Here is a 19,119-nt window from a genome sequence, read left to right on the forward strand (position 1 = left end):
TGAATGAATTACAGGCTGGTTTCAGAAGAAATTGCCAGATGTATTATAAAGGTAACATCTGGTTGTGAAGCTTTTTGCTCCTTAAAGGAGAAGGAAAGCCACCAAAGCAGTTTATTGCCAATAGATTAGCTGCAATAGTACAAGCTATAAGACTATATTTATTCTGTAGAATGCTTTCCCAAACCTGAATTAACAGCTCTAGAAGCTCTCTCTGTTTGTTTAGGATAGCAGCTTCCATATTAACTTGGTGTAACATCACTTCCAGCCTGAGTCTCTCCCTCCTCACTTATAGCTCTGGGCTCAGATTACAGCAGGGAGGGGAGGAGGGAGGAGGAGAGGAGCAAACTGAGCATGCTCAAGCCCTTTCCCTGGAGGTTTATGCTGAAAACAGGAAGTCTGATACAGAAGCCCATGAGTACACAATAGAAGGAAAGAAAGAATGTGTTACTTTTAACAGAGGACTCAGAGCAGCATTACTTTGAGGGTTTACTGGTGTATTTATATAGACATTTCTGATAAAGCTTTAGCCTTTCCTTCTCCTTTAAGTGGGGTTCACAGACACAGCAGCCTTAATCTGATAATTTAAATGGAATGATGCCGGTTGTTCTGTTAAATGACCACCAATAAGATGCCGGTCTTTGATGGCTTTAAAAGCCTTGTTTGTTAATGAAATGATTGATTGCAAACCACAAAGTTATTACTGAAGCATATATGATACAAGATGACCTTATTATAGTGGATTTCATCCTGAAAGGGAAACAAAAACCCTTTTATAAGGAATCTTCTTTCGTACATTATTTGTAAAATTTTTGTATATTTTATTTGGAATTTAATGTATTTATGGCCAATAAAGTGGGAGCGAATAGATTATTGTTTGCTTTGAATATCCGCCTGTCTCTGCTTATCAACGAGAGACACTTTTACTGTATCATGCCCGAAGACAGACTGGGAATATCAACCCCATAAATATATTAGTCTATGGAATATGACTTTGAAGAAGAGTTGTAGGAGGATAAATAAAGTGGCTTCAAGCTGGTTTTAATAATCATCTATTAAAGACAAAAACAGTGTTTTTTTAAACTTTGGGGGTTATGTTATAAATGGTCTTAAGTTTGCTACTTGTCTTATAACTGATAGCAACCAGCAGGTAACATTTACTGGCCATTTTTCAAAGCAAACATCTGGTTGTTATGGGTAACTAGATGTGGGCAAACTTAAAAGGGTTGTTCACCTTTGAGTTAACTTTTAGTATGATGTAGAGAGTGATATTCTGAGACAATTTGCAATTGGTTTTCATTTTGTACTATTTGTGGTTTTTGAGTTATTTAGCTTTTTATTCAGCAGCCCTTCAGTTTGCAATTTTGCCAATTTGGTTGCTAGGGTTCCCATTACCTTAGCAACCAGACACTAATTTGAATGAGAGACTGGAATATGAATAGGAGAGGGTCTGAATACAAAACTGAGTAATAAAAAGTAACAATAACAATACATGTGTAGCCTTATAGAGAATTTGTTTTTAGATGGAGTCAGTGACCCCCTTTTGAAAAATGGAAAGAGTCAGAAGAAGAAAGCAAATAATTAAAAGACTATAAAAAATAAATAATGAAGAACAATTGAAACTTTACTTAGAATTAGCCATTCTATAACATACTAAAAATTAACTTAAAGGTGAACCACCCCTTTAAGACTTAGTACATTACTTAGTACATTACATTTACATTTAGTGCATTACTCCATCCTGTCCTAAATTAAGATCATTACACGATTCATACATATTTTTTGTTAACCGAAAATACTTTGAAGGAATATCCTTTGATCAAAAAAAGTTGGCCAAGCCTATGGGGACCTTCCCCATAGGCTAACATTGACTTCGGTAGCTTTTAGATGGCGAACTAGGGGGTCGAAGTTTTTTTTAAAGAGACAGTACTTCGACTATCGAATGGCCGAATAGTTGAACGATTTTTAGTTCGAATCCTTCGATTCGTAGTCGTAGTCGAAGTAGCCCATTCGATGGTCAAAGTAGCCCAAAAAAAACGTCGAAATTCAAAGTTTTTTAACTTCGAATCCTTCACTCGAAGTTAGTGAATCGGCCCCTAATTGTTTTAACACAAATATTTTGGGGTGGGCTCATGTCTAGGGCATTAGAGGAGCTTTTATGTCTTTATTAAGCCCCCTTGTAATAAAAAGTGGCCACTTCAAGCATTTACACCAACATCTCAAAAAAATAAGTGTATACAACTTTTATGCGCCTCCCCTAGTCAAATAGACCTAAGTGTAAGATTACTAGCAAATTTTCGCTAGGCACAAATGAATGCTAGCGAATCTTCGCTATGAAATACTCACACTGAAGAAGTATCGCTAGCGAAAAGTCGCCAGCGTTCGACGCCGAGGACGCAGTCTTGCATTTTTGTGAATTAGTGTAGCAGTAACAATTCACTCTTTAGTGAATCTGCACCCATGACTAAGGTGGTCCCTTGAGTTGGCAGTCCCAGTGGGCCCTGGACCACCCCAGTCCAATGCTGTTTTTAAATGTTACAAATATACACTGAAGAATTCCTTTTCCTGAATTTAGTGAATTCTGTCTATCCCCCTCATTGAATCAAAGTGATTGTAAGATGTGTATTCGCTCAATTGGCTTTATATGATGAGGGCAAATGACAAAGATTCAACTTGGCTCTGGTACCTTGGGCAAAAGCCTTAAAATAGTATAATATCCGTGAGGGAATAACCACAAATGTTTATGAAACCACTTACTTTGTTCACAGATGACTCACTTTTGGTTGATAACTCCCCTAGACAATTGTATGTCTGTTGCTAAGATTGTATGGATTCTTAGCTATAAAGCTTACACTCAGCTTGTTGCTTGTGGGGTGTAAAGGAGACAATAAATGGTATTAATTGTGGTGTTTTTGACACAACCTATAGCACTGTGTCTTTTATTCTTTTATTCTTTATTCACATACAAATTCTAACAGGATTCACACTGCTCTCCAAAGTGCTTGTGTTATTAATACAATTTATGTACTGACTTATTATGACTTAATTATATAGGACAGGTATGGTACAGTACAGGTATAGGACCTGTTATCCAGAATGCTGGGGACCTGGGGTTTTCCGGATAACAGATCCTTCCATAATTTGGATCTTCATACCTTAAAGGGCATGTAAAGGCAAAAACATAAAATTCTATTTTTACTTTCTTTAATAAAAAAGAAACCTATTTCCAATATACTTTAATTAAAAAACTGTGTACAGTTTTAAGAAACCTGACTGCTAGTGATGTTAGCGAATTTGGGGCGTTTCACTTCACTGAAAAATTCGCAAAACAGCGCCGGAGTCTTGGCGAATCTTCGCAGCAGTTTTCATAAATTGCGGGAATTCGCGCCTGCCGAATAAATTCACCCATCACTACTGACTGTATGCAGTGAAATTCTCCCTTCATTTACTGCTTTGGATAGGAATTGTCAGATGTTCCCTAACTGGTATGCAGGGAAACAATCATACTTATGAACAGCAGGGGGAGCCTACGCCTTATTTCACAGCCATGCAGAACTCAAGCAGCTTTGTTGTTTTTCCTTGTAGAGCAGTCGGCAACTGTGTAGAGATTTGTATTGAATTTTATTTTTGCCTTTACATCCCCTTTACTGTTTCCAACTCCAGCTGCAGGGACAAAGATCATGGAGCCAGATTTAAACAGATAAACTGGGATTCTATTTGGAGGATTATTTTGCTGCAGCCACTGGTTCTGGAGAGTTCTAGAAAGTTTGTATTAAACAATACAAAAACTATAACACAGGACCCAGTGCAGTCTGCATATTCTGATTATTAATCAGTTATGCTACCGGCTTCTGGCAGATTTTATTTGACTTGTGCTAATTTATGAGGATCCCTAAGCAGCCCAGACCACACTGAGCATGTGCACAGTCTTGGTCTTACAAAGATATTTAACAAAGTTACAAGATGGTGACCCCCTGTGGCCAACTTTGAAATCATAAATCATGTTTCATTAGACGTGTGGTGCAGTAAGTTCATGATCATGTTTAGTATATAAAATACAGCATTTCTAGCCTTACTATAAACCCGATAGGCGGGTTTTATTTATTTATTTTTATTTATTTTATATTTATAAAAACCTTAATGAAAGTTAAGGGGGTATACAATAAAAGATGCAAAGCAGCTCTAGTCAATAACAGGCAGCATTTGCTCATCACCTATTTAAAAACCAAACATCTAACTATGCCTAGTAATGCCTATTATTACATATACAGGTACAGGTAGGGCATCTGTTAATAACAAACAAAATGCTGGTTCAAACAGCTGAAAATTCCAGGAGTCTGTGTAACACTCCTAAAGTAATCAGGATAATTTGTGTAGAAAAATAATAAACAGCCTCAAAGCAGTAGTTTCAAACTGCAGGGGGTTATTTACTAAACTCCGAATGCAAAAATCACGAAAAATTTGTGAATTTTTTTTTATAAAATCAGACTTTTAAAAAATCGAGAATTTTTCGGAAATTTATTAAACTCTGAAGATGGAGAAGTCCGAATCAGAAAATCCGGCATCTCAGACCTGTCGAGTTTGCATAAACTATAAGTCAATGGGAGAAGTCCCAATGATTTTTTGATGTGCTCTGGGTTTTGTGCAATACCCCAGAGTTTTTGGACAAAAATCTGAGTTTTCCAGTTAAAAATCCCAAAAAATCGTGAAGATCTGATTTTTTTCCCCGCAAAGCAAATTTTCAGGAAAATGTAATAATAAATAATTGCAAAAAACCTGAGCGTATTTGATCGGAGTTAGCGATGGGCGAATTTATTCGCCAGGCGCGAATTCGCGGCGAATTTGCACGTTTCGCCGCCAGCGAATAAATTTGCGTAATGCCCGCGAAAATTCGCGGCGCAAAAAACGGGCGCCGGCGTCAAAAACGAGACGCCGGGCCGTTTCGCGAATTTTTGGCCGTTTCGCGAATTTCGCGCGAAATTCGCACATTTTTCGGCGAAGCGAAACGGCGCAAATTCGCCCATCACTAATCGGAGTCTGTAGCAGAAAATATTGAGATAAATTCAGACTTTGATAAATAACTTCCTACATGTTTCGGGTCAAGCCCTTTTTTAGGGAAAGGGCTTGACCAGAAACATTGTAGGGAATCTGTTATCCAAAATGCTCAGGACCTGGGCTTTTCCGGATAACAGACCTTTCTGTAATTTGGATCTTCGTACCTTACGACTACTAGAAAATCATATAAATATTAAATAAACCCAATAGGCTGGTTTTGCTTCTAATAAGGATTAATTATATCTTAGTTTGGATCAAGTACAAGCTATTATTTTACTATTACAGAGAAAAAGGAAATTATTTTTAAAAATGCGGATTATTTGGATGAAATGGAGTTTATGCGAGATGGTCATCTTTTCTGGATAACGGGTTTCCAGTTAATAGATCCCATACCTGTATATTATTATCATTAGTGATTAGCAAAACATCCCCATTTTGAACTGCGGAAAAATTCTCAAAATGGTAAAATTTCACCAAAATCGCCAAATGATTCCAAATGATTGGAATCAATGGGCATTTCTTCTCACACCAAATATATATCAAAGTCAATGGTTTGTTTTATACTTATTGAAGGTCACTATTGTTTTCTGGCCTCAGAAGAAGCAATGACAGGAATATTTAATACACACTCCACTTTCCAATTTGCATTAATTAGCACACGTAAATGTCTTCTTCTTCCTTCTTACTTTTCCAACAATATAGGTTTGATCTTTGTCTACTCATAAAACATCAGTAGTGCAAATTTTCCATTTATAAATGACCCCCTTGTACCCAACTTTCCTGTTAGGCAGTATATCTGGAGTCTCATGGAAGGGACTTCAGGTAATGAATTATTAGAAGAGGTAAGGGACCTGTTATCCAGAATGCCCAGGACCTGTGGTTTTCTGGATAATGGATCTTTCCATAATTTGGATCTTCATACCTTAAGTCTACTAGAAAATAATGTTAACATTAAATAAACCAAATAAGTTGATTTTCCAATACGGATTCATTATATATTGGTTTGGTTCAAGTACAAAGTACTGTTTTATTATTACAGGTATAGGATCTGTTATCCAGAATGCTCGGGACCTAGGGCTTTCTGGATAAGGGGTATTTCCATAATTTGTCTTAAGTTTGCCTTAAGTCTACTAAAAAATATTGTAAACATTAAATAAACCCAATAGGCTGGTTTTGCTTCCAATAAGGATTAATTATATCTTAGTTGGGATCAAGTAGAAGGTATTGTTTTATTATTTCCGAGAAAAAAAAAAAATTATATCAAATATTTGGATTATATTATTATAATGGAGTCTATGGGAGATGGTCTTTCTGTAATTCAGAGCTTTCTGGATAATGGGATTTGCTGTGAAAATGACGCCCAATGGGTGAATATTGTTGCACCGCTTAGTGCTTCAAAAAAAATTGTTGCCTATAGACTTCAATACATTTAGATGAATTGTCGATGAAACCCATCACTAGTTATTTGCTATTTTCTACATTTTACTATCTTTTTTATTTAGGCAACTCAGTTGCATTTATATGAACATGGTCTCCTTGCATGCTCAATTGATTCCATTTTTCTAATCAGTGCTTTTTCTAATATTTAAAATAATATCCTGTCATTTCTAGTGATAAACAAGGGAGACCTCTGCCCTTCCTTTCTTAATGATGCCATAGTGCGGGCTGTTATTGGCTTTTCAACCCTTCACCTACCGGGTTGTGTCCTGCTTAGGAGAAGGATTTAATTAGTTAGATTGTCATCATCAAGAGATAGCAGTAGCAGCTTTATTTTAACTGTACTTCGTGAATTAACTCATGCACTTCATGGATTAACTGTTTCAGCTTGCTACCTTCCTTCTACTCTAGCACATAGATCCATTAAAATATATACAGTTGTAATGTTATAGTAAAAGAGCATACTAGGTCCCCCAATTCACCACGAGCTTTACAGATAATTTCCCATATGAAACTCAACTAGCCCAGGCTTGAGCGTGCTTGTGATCTTGTATCGGAGGCAGGGTGCTGCTACAATTAGCTCATATTTCACAGAAATCAGCGCCAGTATTTCTTGCAACTGAACCAGAAACAGTTTTATTGAGAAAAGTCTACAAAGAGGGTCACAGAATAACACAGGTTGGCAAGTGAGAATATACTCACGAATACAGCACTGTAAAAATAACCTTCACCTCTATAGAATGTTTAAAGAGGAACAAATCAAATTATGTATAGTCCTCTACACTACTCATGGAACTCCTCTCCTAGTTTAATCCAGTTGGAACTGTCTGGAACTTACAGTAATTCTTACATGCTGTACTGGGCAACAATGCCATCAGGAACCTAGTTCCTCTAACACTCCTTGGCAGAGCCAAAACTGCCCTGAGTTAACTAGCCCTGAGCTTAACTGTCACTCCTAGAGTTACATATAACAGGAGATAACTCACCACTAACTAGATCCAGATTTGCATCGGGTAGTAGTGATGTATGGGCCGACCCGATACCCGCGAGGTCTACCTCGCACTGCTCCTTGCCAGCATGCCAAAGAGAAAATAGTGTTACGGATGGAGTCCCAAACCCAGAACTATCTCCAAGCTTCCAGTCGGGGCTCACTTTTCTGCCTATAACAACCACTTTTGGCTACGGGAGGAGCCCTCCACTACTTGGGTGCCGTCAGGTCTTAACGTGAGAGGACCAGGGAGAAAGTTCTGGGCAGGCAAGGGAGCCGAATGTTGTAATGGTAACTGAAAACAAGAAGAGCAGTACGGATCCAGGAGACGAGAGAATAGTCAGGTCACGGGCCCTGTCAAATACATTGGTTTCATAGTACAAAGCAGGATTCAAGAGTGTAGTCTATACACGAGCAAAAGCCAGGACAGGCAGCAGACTAGACAAGGTCAGGGACAGGCAGAGTCAGGAACAGATTAGTAACACTCAAAACACATCCAGGAACTAATAAATTAGACCTTACATTGGGTAATGCACAAAAGGCGCCTGCACCCTTTATATACTTGAATCTCGCGCGAATACAAGATGATGTCATATGCGCTGACATTTCAAAACCCGGAAGTGAGTGATGCAGCAGTCCTACAGAGAGTGCATTGGTGCACAGGAAGATGGACTCAGATGGGCATCCCCGTAGCACCCCCACTAGACCACTAGGTAAATTCCTAACAAATAGCTTCCAACATCTGTTTTGGCCATGCTTAGAGAGACCCTGTTTCACCCAAAATCCTTTCCACCTTCCCACATTTTTGTTAGCCCTGCCAGGTCTGGACAATTCTAGACAATCCCGAGTAAATCAGTACCACTGGAAAGTGTGAGAGCGCAGAGGCATGCAAATAAATCATTACAATTAATGGAAGAATTAAATTATGAGGGTAGACTGTCAAGGTTGGGGTTGTTTTCTCTCGGATTAAGCTGCTTGAAGGGTGACATGATTACTCTTTACAAGTTCATTAGACAACATTATAGGATAATTGTGAGGGATCTTTCCTCCCTTAGAAATGATCAATGCACCAGAGGCCCCTCTTTAGACTAGAGGAAAATAACTTTCATTTGAAGAAACGTAGGTCGCTCTTCAAAATGAGGACATTGAGGTTGTGGAATTTACTGCCGGGTGATGTAGTGATGGCTGATTCTGTTAATGTCCTAAAAAGGGGCTTTGGATGATTTCTTGGACAGGCATAATATCCAAGGCTATAGTGATGTAGCTGTTGGTATGAATATTGTTTACTGTATATATGTCAGTATATGTCAGTGTATAGATAAGCCTCTCGTGCTCCATAAAGTAGGATCAAACTTTCTTTTTGAAAAGATTGAGTGAGTGTTCCCTACGGAGGAGTTCAGGGATAGAACCCCAGAGGTAAGTAACTCAGGGGAGAGAGATAGGAGCCTGGGAGGCCAGTTAGTAGAAGATTGCAGTAGTCTTAACAGAATATGATAATGGCATGCATTCATGTTTTAGCTGTTACTTGTGAAAGAAAAGGGATGCTATGAGTTGTAGAATGGTTTATTCTGCTGTCCATTAAGTTTATAAACTCTCATACACTGGAATTTAAAGCACAGTAGACTTTAGATTAACCCATCCCCTAGATAAATTACATTTTCCAGGACCAGCTCATAGCCAATGCATGTTGGCACATAACCAGAACATAGAATAATGCTTTGAATCATATTTTAGTGTATATAAACATTTCTTGAATTTTTTTAAATGTCAGCATTCTTAAGTGTGCTACAGCATGTTCTAACCTGTAGTTTCCTTAAAATGTATGGATTATGCAGGATAATGTACCCCCTACTGAAAATGATAAAGTATATCTGTGCCTTGTGTAAAGCAAAGTTGTATTTACGGTCACAGAACTCAGCTGCAAATCTTAATATCCTTATAATTTGCAGTAGGGGGTACATTAGCCTCTGTATAAATATACACATGGGAAATTGCAGTAAAATATATACCATAATCTGAATGTTTACATGCAAAATAAAGATAGAAAGGTTGCTGGCTTGAACTTGGCATGACAATTATTTCATTCATGTAATAATTTTTTTTTTTTACTTTCCCAGTAAGAAGTTTTATTACTTGTGATGCCCAGAGCGGCAAACAAAAAATAAAGCATCCTTTTTTAATCTGGCGGCACATTAGTCTGATATTTTCTTCAATATTGATATAATATTATATAACATAATTGCACATACAAGCAAAGGCAAACACTGCACCAAGTTTTCTATTATTGGCTTTTATTGCATTCCCCTGTCATTTGCATATTTTCCAAACAACTTTCAGGGAATAGAATTTATGCAATTAGCATGGCTAGGGTGCTATTGATCTTCATATAAGACCATTATGCAGATAAACAATTACAACATTATTCATCTTAGTTGGTGGCAGAAAGGAAAAACAGAAGACACAAAATCTAAACATTGTGAAGAAGAATTCACTCACATCAATAGCGACACAAGGAAAGAGATAGAATCAATAGAATCAACAATTGTCTACAGAATGACCTTTCCTTGTATGAGATGAACACTTTATAATTGTAAATGTCAATGCAATGCAATTTACTATGTTAAGTCTGACGAATATCCCAGATCACACAAACGTAGTGGTTTTATAGAAATGCTGCAAGACTGCAAGTCTTATTATCCCGAAACAAAATTAAGTCATAGGGTATCCTGGTCGGCTAATGAGTGAAGAAATCTCAGGTCCAGAGCATTTCCGCTTTCTAGAGATGAGTCAGCTTGTCTAATAATGAGAAAGAATGATTGCTTTTCAATTGGTTCTTCTGTTCTTGTGAAACGCGTAAGTCAATACCTTATTCATGAATTCATTTTGTTTATACGCTGCCTTGCTGTTGTTTCCGTGTGTGTGTATCTTTGTGGCAGGTGTTAGTGTAAATTGCATTACATTTGGAACGACAACCCACTGACAATGATTGATTTGGCGATGCAGATTTGCAGATAAAAATATGCACAAAATGATTGATCGCAGAACATGAGTACAAGCATTTTTAATGAAAGTTTTGGCCAGCTTACCAGATGGTTACCCTCTCTAGAATCATCCAAATGTATTGATCTCAATGGTAATCAATGAGCAACAGTAGCCATGGAATGCAAGGAATTTACCAATCACTTTTAAATGTTGACTTTTAGGGGCAGATTTTATTAAGGTTCCACTTGTGTTTTCCATGAAAATTCAAGTTTACAAGTTCATTTTTTGGTCAAAATTCACATTTTCAAGTTTTTGATTATACACCAACCCTGGAAATAGCGCAAATCCGAAAATGCAGTACACCATTTAAAACCTGTCAGGGTCATGTAGGAGTAAATGGCAGAGGTCCCTTGAACCATTTGAAGATGTTAATAGCCTTCATGATGTTCAAGTTTTTTTTGGGGAAAGCTTTTTTCACGAAAACTCAATTTGAGCGATTCAAGTTTTTTCCGTCAAAAACTCGATCAATTCGAGTTTTAGGGTTGTTGATTCGAGTTTTTCCCATTCAAGCTTTTTTTTTTTTTTTTAAGAAACCATTGGAGTTGTAAATTCATTTGAGTTCATTCGAGGTATATAAAACTCTAAAATTCGACCTTTGATAAATAACACCCATAAACTATTAAATCATTATTCCAGCTATTCCATTACTAAATAATTACAACTTTTTAGTACAGGTATACTATCCTTTATCCGGAAACCCGTTATCCAGAAAGTTTCGATTTATGGAAAGGCCGTCTCCAATAGACTCCATTATAATCAAATAATACAAATTTTTAAAAATGATTTCCTTTTTCTCTGTAATAATAAAACAATAGCTTGTACTTGATCCCAACTAATATATAATTAATCCTTGTTAGAAGCAAAACCAGCCTATTGGGTTTATTTGGGGGCAGATGTATCAAGGGTCAAATATCGAGAATTAATTAACCCTCCATATTCGACTGGCAAATTAAAATCCTTTGACTTCGAATATCGAAGTCAAAGGATTTTGCGCAATTCCTTTGATCGAACGATCAAAGGAATAATCGTTCAATTCGAAGGATTATCCTTCGATCATAAAAAACTTGGAAAGCCTATGGGGACCTTCCCCATAGGCTAACATTGGCCTCTGTAGGTTTTAGGTGGCGAACTAGGGGGTCGAAGAAATTTTTAAAGAGACAGTACTTCGATTATCGAATGGTCGAATAGTCGAACGATTTTTAGTTTGAATTGTTCGATTCGAAGTCGAAGGTCATAGTCGAAGGTCGAAGTAGCCAATTCGATGGTCGAAGTAGCCAAAAAAAAAAAACTATTTTTCCTCTATTCCTTCACTCAAACTTAGTGGATGGGCCCCTTGATGTTTACATGATTTTCTAGTAGACTTAAGGTATGAAGTTCTAAATTATGGAAAGACCCGTTATCTGGAAAGCCCCAGGTCCCGAGCATTCTGGATAATTGGTCGCATACCTGTATAAACACTTACTTATGCGCAGTTTTCTAGGAACTATTTGGTAGATTGAGCAATATAAGGCACATTGCTATTTTGCCCGTTTATCAACACTTTTCTGACTATCAAAAAGTTTAACCGTCAATTCATTAGAATGTGTTTGGTTTCTTTTACCAGCTAAAACCCATTCTCCTATCCACGAGCCTAACTGCTTGTGTCCCTATATTGGCGGGTGATGCCCTTCAGCACATCACCTCCTCCAGCAAGTGGACACTAAAGGAGACAGGGCATGTGCTGGTTCCTCTTTTAAAGATTATGGAACCCTGATACCACCTAAACAAATACTGAACTACCAATTGACATGCTCCCAACTGCAATACAGGTTTAGCTGGCAAAAAGCCTCCTGGTAAAGTCAACAATTCTGTAGGGAAACACAAAAAAACAAACCTCTGGTGCAATACTTCAATCAAGTAAATTAAAGTGCATATGTTCCAGTATTATTGTTTCATTTCCTTAAAAGTGTATGTGTGTAAAGTGATCTAAAGCCTCCCGGTGTCTACATGAAATACCAGTTGGCAAACTCTTTACACAAGCCAAAGCAAATTAAAAACATAACCAATAATTACTTTCCATTAGGCATATAAAACACAAGGTTAAAATTAATTAAAGGGCATGTAAAGTGTAAAATAGAATAAGGCTAGAAATGCTGTATTTTGTATACTAAATATAAACATGAACTTACTGCACCACAAGCCTAATCAAACAAATAATTTATGCTTTCAAAGTTGGCTACAGGGGGTCACCATCTTGTAACTTTGTTAAACATTTTTGCAAGACTAAGACTGTGCACATGCTCAGTGTGGTCTGGGCTGCTTAGGGATCGTCATAAACAAAGCTGCTTGAGTTCTGCATGGCTGGGAAGTAAGGCGGGGGCTCCCCCTGCTGTTCATAAGTATGATTGTTTCCCTGCTCAGCAGTTAGGGACCGTCTGACAATTCCTATCCACAGCAGTAAATGAAGGGAGAATTTCACTGTATACAGTCAGGTTTCTTATAAAAACAGTACACATTTTTTAATTAAAGTATATTGGAGATAGGTTTCATTTTCATTAAAGAAAGTAAAAATAGGGTTTTATTTTTTTGCCTTTACATGCCCTTTAAGGCATGCTGGACCTTCACTATTCATTGCTCTGTATTGCGATGTGTGAGTCTGTCCAGTTTCCCTTCGCTGAAAAATTGGCGAAACACATTGAAGTCAATGGGCATCAAAATAATTTTGATGTGCGACAATTTTTACGCGTGCGACTTTTTAGTCCAAATGCATCAAAGTCAATTAGCGTCAGAATAATTTTTACTGAAACTTTATTGTTGCAGCAAATTTTTATCGCTGGCAAATTTTTTGCAGCAAAATTCACAGGTGGCGAAATGCGGAAAATTACTGCTAATCCATGTCTGCAGAATACATTCGCCCATTACTACTCTGTATGTGTATTTGCTTGGTACTGCTACTCATTCTGTAACCCTGCTAAGCTCATAAGAAACACATGATTTGGTTAATTTACCTTTACCACTAATCTGCAGTGATAGGCAAATTTGTCCCATTTTACTTCGCCGAAAAATTTGCGAATTTACCTGCAAAATTTGCGAAACTGCAAAAAATGTGCTAAACACATTGAAGTCAATGGGCGTCAAAATCATTTTAACGCATGTCAATTTTTACGCCTGCGACAATTTTTATATGTGCACCTATTTTGTCCAAATGTATTAAAGTCACAGGACGTCTAAATAATTTTTCGCCACAGTTTCACATGAAACGTTTAAATTCACTGCAAATTCGTGTCTGCCAAATTTCTCCGCCCATCACTACCTATCTGTTCTGTATTAGTTGGAGATTAGTTGTCAGTGTTTACTACAGCTATTTTAGTAAATTGATGATCTGGATATTTGTAAAGTTGCAGTAGTTCACTGAAAACAGCTTTGCAATGAATGTCTAAACACGGTACAGTTGCTTCTCATTTCTTAAAGATACATAACAAAACATGGTGTTTAAATTAGATGACATTTAGATGCATGCATAATTCAGTTGTACGTTGTGATAAATTATGTTATTATACACTATCCGCCAAATATACCCTTACATTAAATTGTACTTAAAACTCATTGCATCAGAATGCTGCAGGTCAGATTATGATGGACTGCGGTATCATCTCTCTGCTTGACCTCCTGGACTTTAGATTAGGATGCTACCATTAAAATGAGAAAGCTTTGCTTCGTAGCAGAAAGCATCTGGAGGTCTGAATACAAATAAGAATATACTTGAACAGACGCAACAAGGTTATGGTGGGCGAGGGATGATGAATGCCTACTGCCAAGTGAGTACAACAAAACAAATATTCAATACCTTTCTGAATTGATACACACCTGCCTATTGTAGCAGGAGTTTATCTTTTAAATGCTTTCCTTGTATTGCAGCCAAGAATTACTGTAAATAAGGTGTTGGTCACTGCTGCTATGTATTGACTCTGAGCATTAGGAGGATCAGGGTTAAATGTCTGTCCCTTCCATTGAGACAACACAACCCTAGCTGACCTATAGAGAAGGTGGTCATAAAAGGAACTTCCCTAGCCTTATCTTTATTAGTCTATGGTCTAATAAACACAATTCTTTTGACCGTTAATTAGTGTGCTAATTGGTTTTTATTTTTGTAATGGCTTTGTGAGCCTTGTCGAACATGTGAGATTTTCAAGCCGAGCTCTCCAAGTAGAAGACCCCAGGTAGGCCAGAAAATGGCCCCAGATGAAGAAGGGGGGGAAAAGATAAAAGAGGGGAAATGATACATAAACATACTGTAAATAGAGTTAGTGTAATATAATGGATAAAAAAGACTGCAGGGAAGACAAATAATTCCCCCCTTTTTTGAATTGCCCAATTAAACACTTAGAGGCTAACTTGTGGATGAAGGTCAGACACAGATTTATTATCATGTTTTATTCAAATGATCCTTGCACATTTATAAACACATATGTCTATAACCGACTTAACCCTTTATTATCTCTCTTAGAGTGGTGACATTTTTTTTTTTTATCTTGGCAATTTGTACCTTGGCTGCCAATACTACTTGATCCTCAGACACAACTTTGTCAGCGAAAAATCTGCCGCGTCAAAAAAAATTGTTGCGTGTCATAATTGGCGCGCGCATCAAAATTGACGCTTCGCAAAATTATTGACTTTAATGCGTTTCGTGAATTTTTCGCCCATCACTAATCAATAGGAAAGGGATCATGGGAACAGAGCAGTGGGGATTGTAGGCATCTCATTGAAAAACATGTTAGAAGCCTTTCTCTCTGTATCAGAGAGTAAAGATTTGGGTAGGCGATAGTGATCATTGCTGCCACTTAGGAGTACTGTGCACTACTACCCTATTTAAGAGAATGTGAGTTAATGTGTTAATTCATTAAAATCATTAATATGTTAAGAATGTTATGATAAAAATGATGGAAAAAATCAAACTGCTAAGAATTGTTCTGCAACACCCAGTTCAGTATTTGATGTCTGTCCTTTGTGAGTGGTTGGGTGGCTGAAATGCATCTGAGCAAAATGCATCTTAATAACTCTACTTCCCTGTTTGCTGGAAACCATCTATGCAGTTTGTAAGACTATTTGTACTGTTTTGTTTGCTTTTGATTATCTTGGCAAAATATTTGCATTGTCTCTTAACCATTGGGGTAAATTCACTAACAGGCGAATTGTCACCAGCGTCCGCTTTGCCATACCTCGACAACTTCGCCTGGCTAATTTATTAAAATACAAGGTTGCGTCCTGGGCGCCAAACGCTGGTGACATTTCCGAATTTATCTCTATAGTTTCTGCTACAAACTACAATTAAATCTGCTCGGGTTTTTTAGGCTTGTTTAATATTAATTTTCCTGAAGTTTTGCTTTGTGGGAAAAAATCAGATTTTCAAGATTTTTTCAGATTTTTCATCCGATTGTCACGATTTTTTTCAGATTTTTCACCCGATAACTTGAAAACTTTAGGGTATTGCACGAAACCCAGCACACATCAAAAAATCATTGGGACTTCTCCTATTGACTTACAGTATATGCATCTTGACAGGTCTGAGATGCCGGATTTTCTGATTCAGACTTTTCCATCCTTGGGGTTTAATAAAGTCTGAAAAATTTGTGATTTTTTTAGAAGTCTGATGTTATAAAAAAAAAAAAAAATCACAAATTTTTCCTGATTTTTGCATTTGGAGTTTAGTAAATAACAAACCTAGTGTTGCTTCGGCAGTGCAAGCGTTTCAAAGCGAAATGACGCTAGCGATCGCTTCTGCCTAGCAAAACTTTGTTCGTCCTCTTACACTTAGGTCAATTTGAATAGGGCATGCTGCCCAGAATGGATATGAATACGGCCCAGCTTGAAGGAGAGAGAAAAGGAAGAGAAGGGAAAAAAAAGAAAGAAATTAAGAAATGAATGTATGGAGAGAAACGAGAAAATGAGAGTGAAATAACACTTTGTGCTCTCTAAGTCCAGACACATTAGGAGTAGGGAGGAGGGGGGACTCTGCCCATTGCCCAGTTAGTAATCATAATATAATAAGTCTGTTTAATATCCAGGTGTCCCATAGTCCAATGTATTCCAATGTATAGCTCCATCTGCTTATCCAACTGGTATTGTAGTTCTTTTCTATGAAGTTTCTTTAATTTTACAAATCAAAAGTGTTTGTGTATTTCATGTGTGGCCCCAGACACTTTTTGGACACCCCTGGTTTAAAAGTTAGGACTTTTGCAGGCAATTCTGCTTAAAAAAAGGACAAGTCGCCAGCGTTTTTACAACTTTAATGCATTTCCGGCAGACAGGATATGATGTCACTGACATAAGATTGAGGAGGATGTAGCTTCATTTTAGCAGTTCGCCTGGTCTGAGGTGGCAGAGTCAACTCTGGCGAAAGTGGTAATGGACAGTGTGAACAAACGCTAGTGACGGACCAGTTTACTAGCAAATTGTTTCCTACAACTGTTAGTAAATTGGCGATGTCCCTGCGGATAGGATTTCTGTCTAGCGTTAGCCACTTTGCCCTTTACTGAATCTGCTCCATAGGCTATTCATCCTAGCGAAACATCGTTAACATACTTATGCATAGGTGAATATATATAGTGGGCATATAAAGGTCATATGTACGTATTTATAAGTGATGCTGGTGAAATTGCTGGAAGTGGCCACTTATTTTTAAAAATGTCCAAGGAAGCAAAAACAACTAGATCCTAGGGATCCTAGACATGGACCCACCCTAAAACAAATGTGACATGAGCTTCAAATGGGTAAAAGCCTTTGTCTTTTTTATGACTTTTTGAAGTACAGGATATGATGTCACTGACATAATAATGTTGAGAATGTACAGTAGCTTCATCTTATATTAGGTAGAAATTAGCCAAATAGACTTTGGCAGAACGGGTAACGTATTGAAAAATTAAAAGATAAATTTGCCTCAAAACTTCTCTAGCATTGAGCTTTTTTGCTAGCAAATTGTCTTCTCCTTTTAGTAAATTGGTGATGTCCCTACAAATTGTCACTTTGGCGAATTTTCGCTTAAAAAAAGCACTTTGCTCAACTGCAGCCAGTTGTAATTTCTTGTGTCTTTCCTGTTGTGTTTTCAATGGTAAAATTTCCTAAAATGCAACTAACAAGATAAGGTCCTCATTTCAGGATGGATTTGTACCAAGTAAAAGCCATGAAAGCCCCAGTGAAACTTACAATCTAAGGTCCCTTTCATATTTACACACAGTAATATCAGTTTTATTTAGGGGCACATCAAAGTTATTTTTTGGCTACTTCGACCATCGAATTGGCTACTTCGACTACAACTTCGACTTCAAATCGAACGATTCAAACTAAAAATCGTTCGACTATTCGACCAATCGATAGTTGAAGTACTGTCTCTTTAAAAAAAACTTCAACCTCCTACTTCGCCATCTAAAACCTACCGAGCAACCTACCGAGGTCCCCATAGGCTTTCTAGCAAATTTCTAATCAAAGGAATTTCGTTCGATCGATGGATTAAAATCCTTTGAATCGTTCGATATTACCCCTTTGATATTACTAGCCAAGCCATCACCCACTTGCATTTGTTTGTGAATGTACACCTTATAAAAAATACTGTTTAATGATCAAACGTTTGTGTTTCAAACATCTAATATAAATGCATCTAAATTGTACGTTCTGCACCTGTCAATTACTCAGCTCTCTTTCTGCTCAGATCCTACAGAAGTGTGATCCTGTTTGTAAAGAACAATTGCCCTTTAATACTGTGGCGTGTTAGCACTAAAAATGTATGTAATAGAACGCCTATGTAAAAGATCATTCTACATCAACAAGCTGTGATTATCCTGTACTCACATTTTGATGGACCTCTCTGAGCCTGTTGTCTCTAGTAGGGGTGCCTCAGACTGAGATATGACTTCCTGGTGAGTACAATTTACACTTTTCCTTGGATGCTTCTCTGATATTAAGGTCTTATGTACTGTTTTGTGCTTGCTGTTCATCTACCTGAAAATGAAAATGTTGGGAGAACTAGCCCACAACTGGAACTTTTTTCACCCGCTGCAACTTCATTCATTCAAGGTGGTAAAATCTTACCTTTACAAATCATTTACATATCTGTGGATGGAAATCCTAGAGCCTCCCATTAAATGGACATCCAGGAGTTTTCATCCCCCCCCACCCTCTTGACACCATGAGCTTCAACTTCGCCCAAACAAAAAATGGAAACCAACACGTGATTATTCATTAAATATCTCCAGGTACTTGCTATGGTAATTATGTGACCTTGATGCTGTTCAACATGTTAGGGAGGGATGGCCAACTACTACCAGACTTGAGTATTAGAGGGCTGACAAGACTCTATGATCTCACACCTTCTCCAGACACACCCTCTTCATAAAAACATTGCCCACAGCAAGGACACTCATTATATGATCAGGCCTTAGAAACAAAGTGGCTAATGCTGTACCTACTTACAGTATATACTGATAGGTACAACAGTCTGTGGCTCCTTTATAAACACTGGAAAAATTTTACACCTGGGCAGTTACACATGGAAACCAATGACATGTTTGCTTTCAGTGTTGAGCTTGCAGCTGATTGGTCAGCTGGGTTGCTGCCCAGGTGCAAAT

The sequence above is a fragment of the Xenopus laevis genome, chromosome 7L (assembly GCF_017654675.1).
Source record: "Xenopus laevis strain J_2021 chromosome 7L, Xenopus_laevis_v10.1, whole genome shotgun sequence".
NCBI classification, from domain to species: domain Eukaryota; kingdom Metazoa; phylum Chordata; class Amphibia; order Anura; family Pipidae; genus Xenopus; species Xenopus laevis.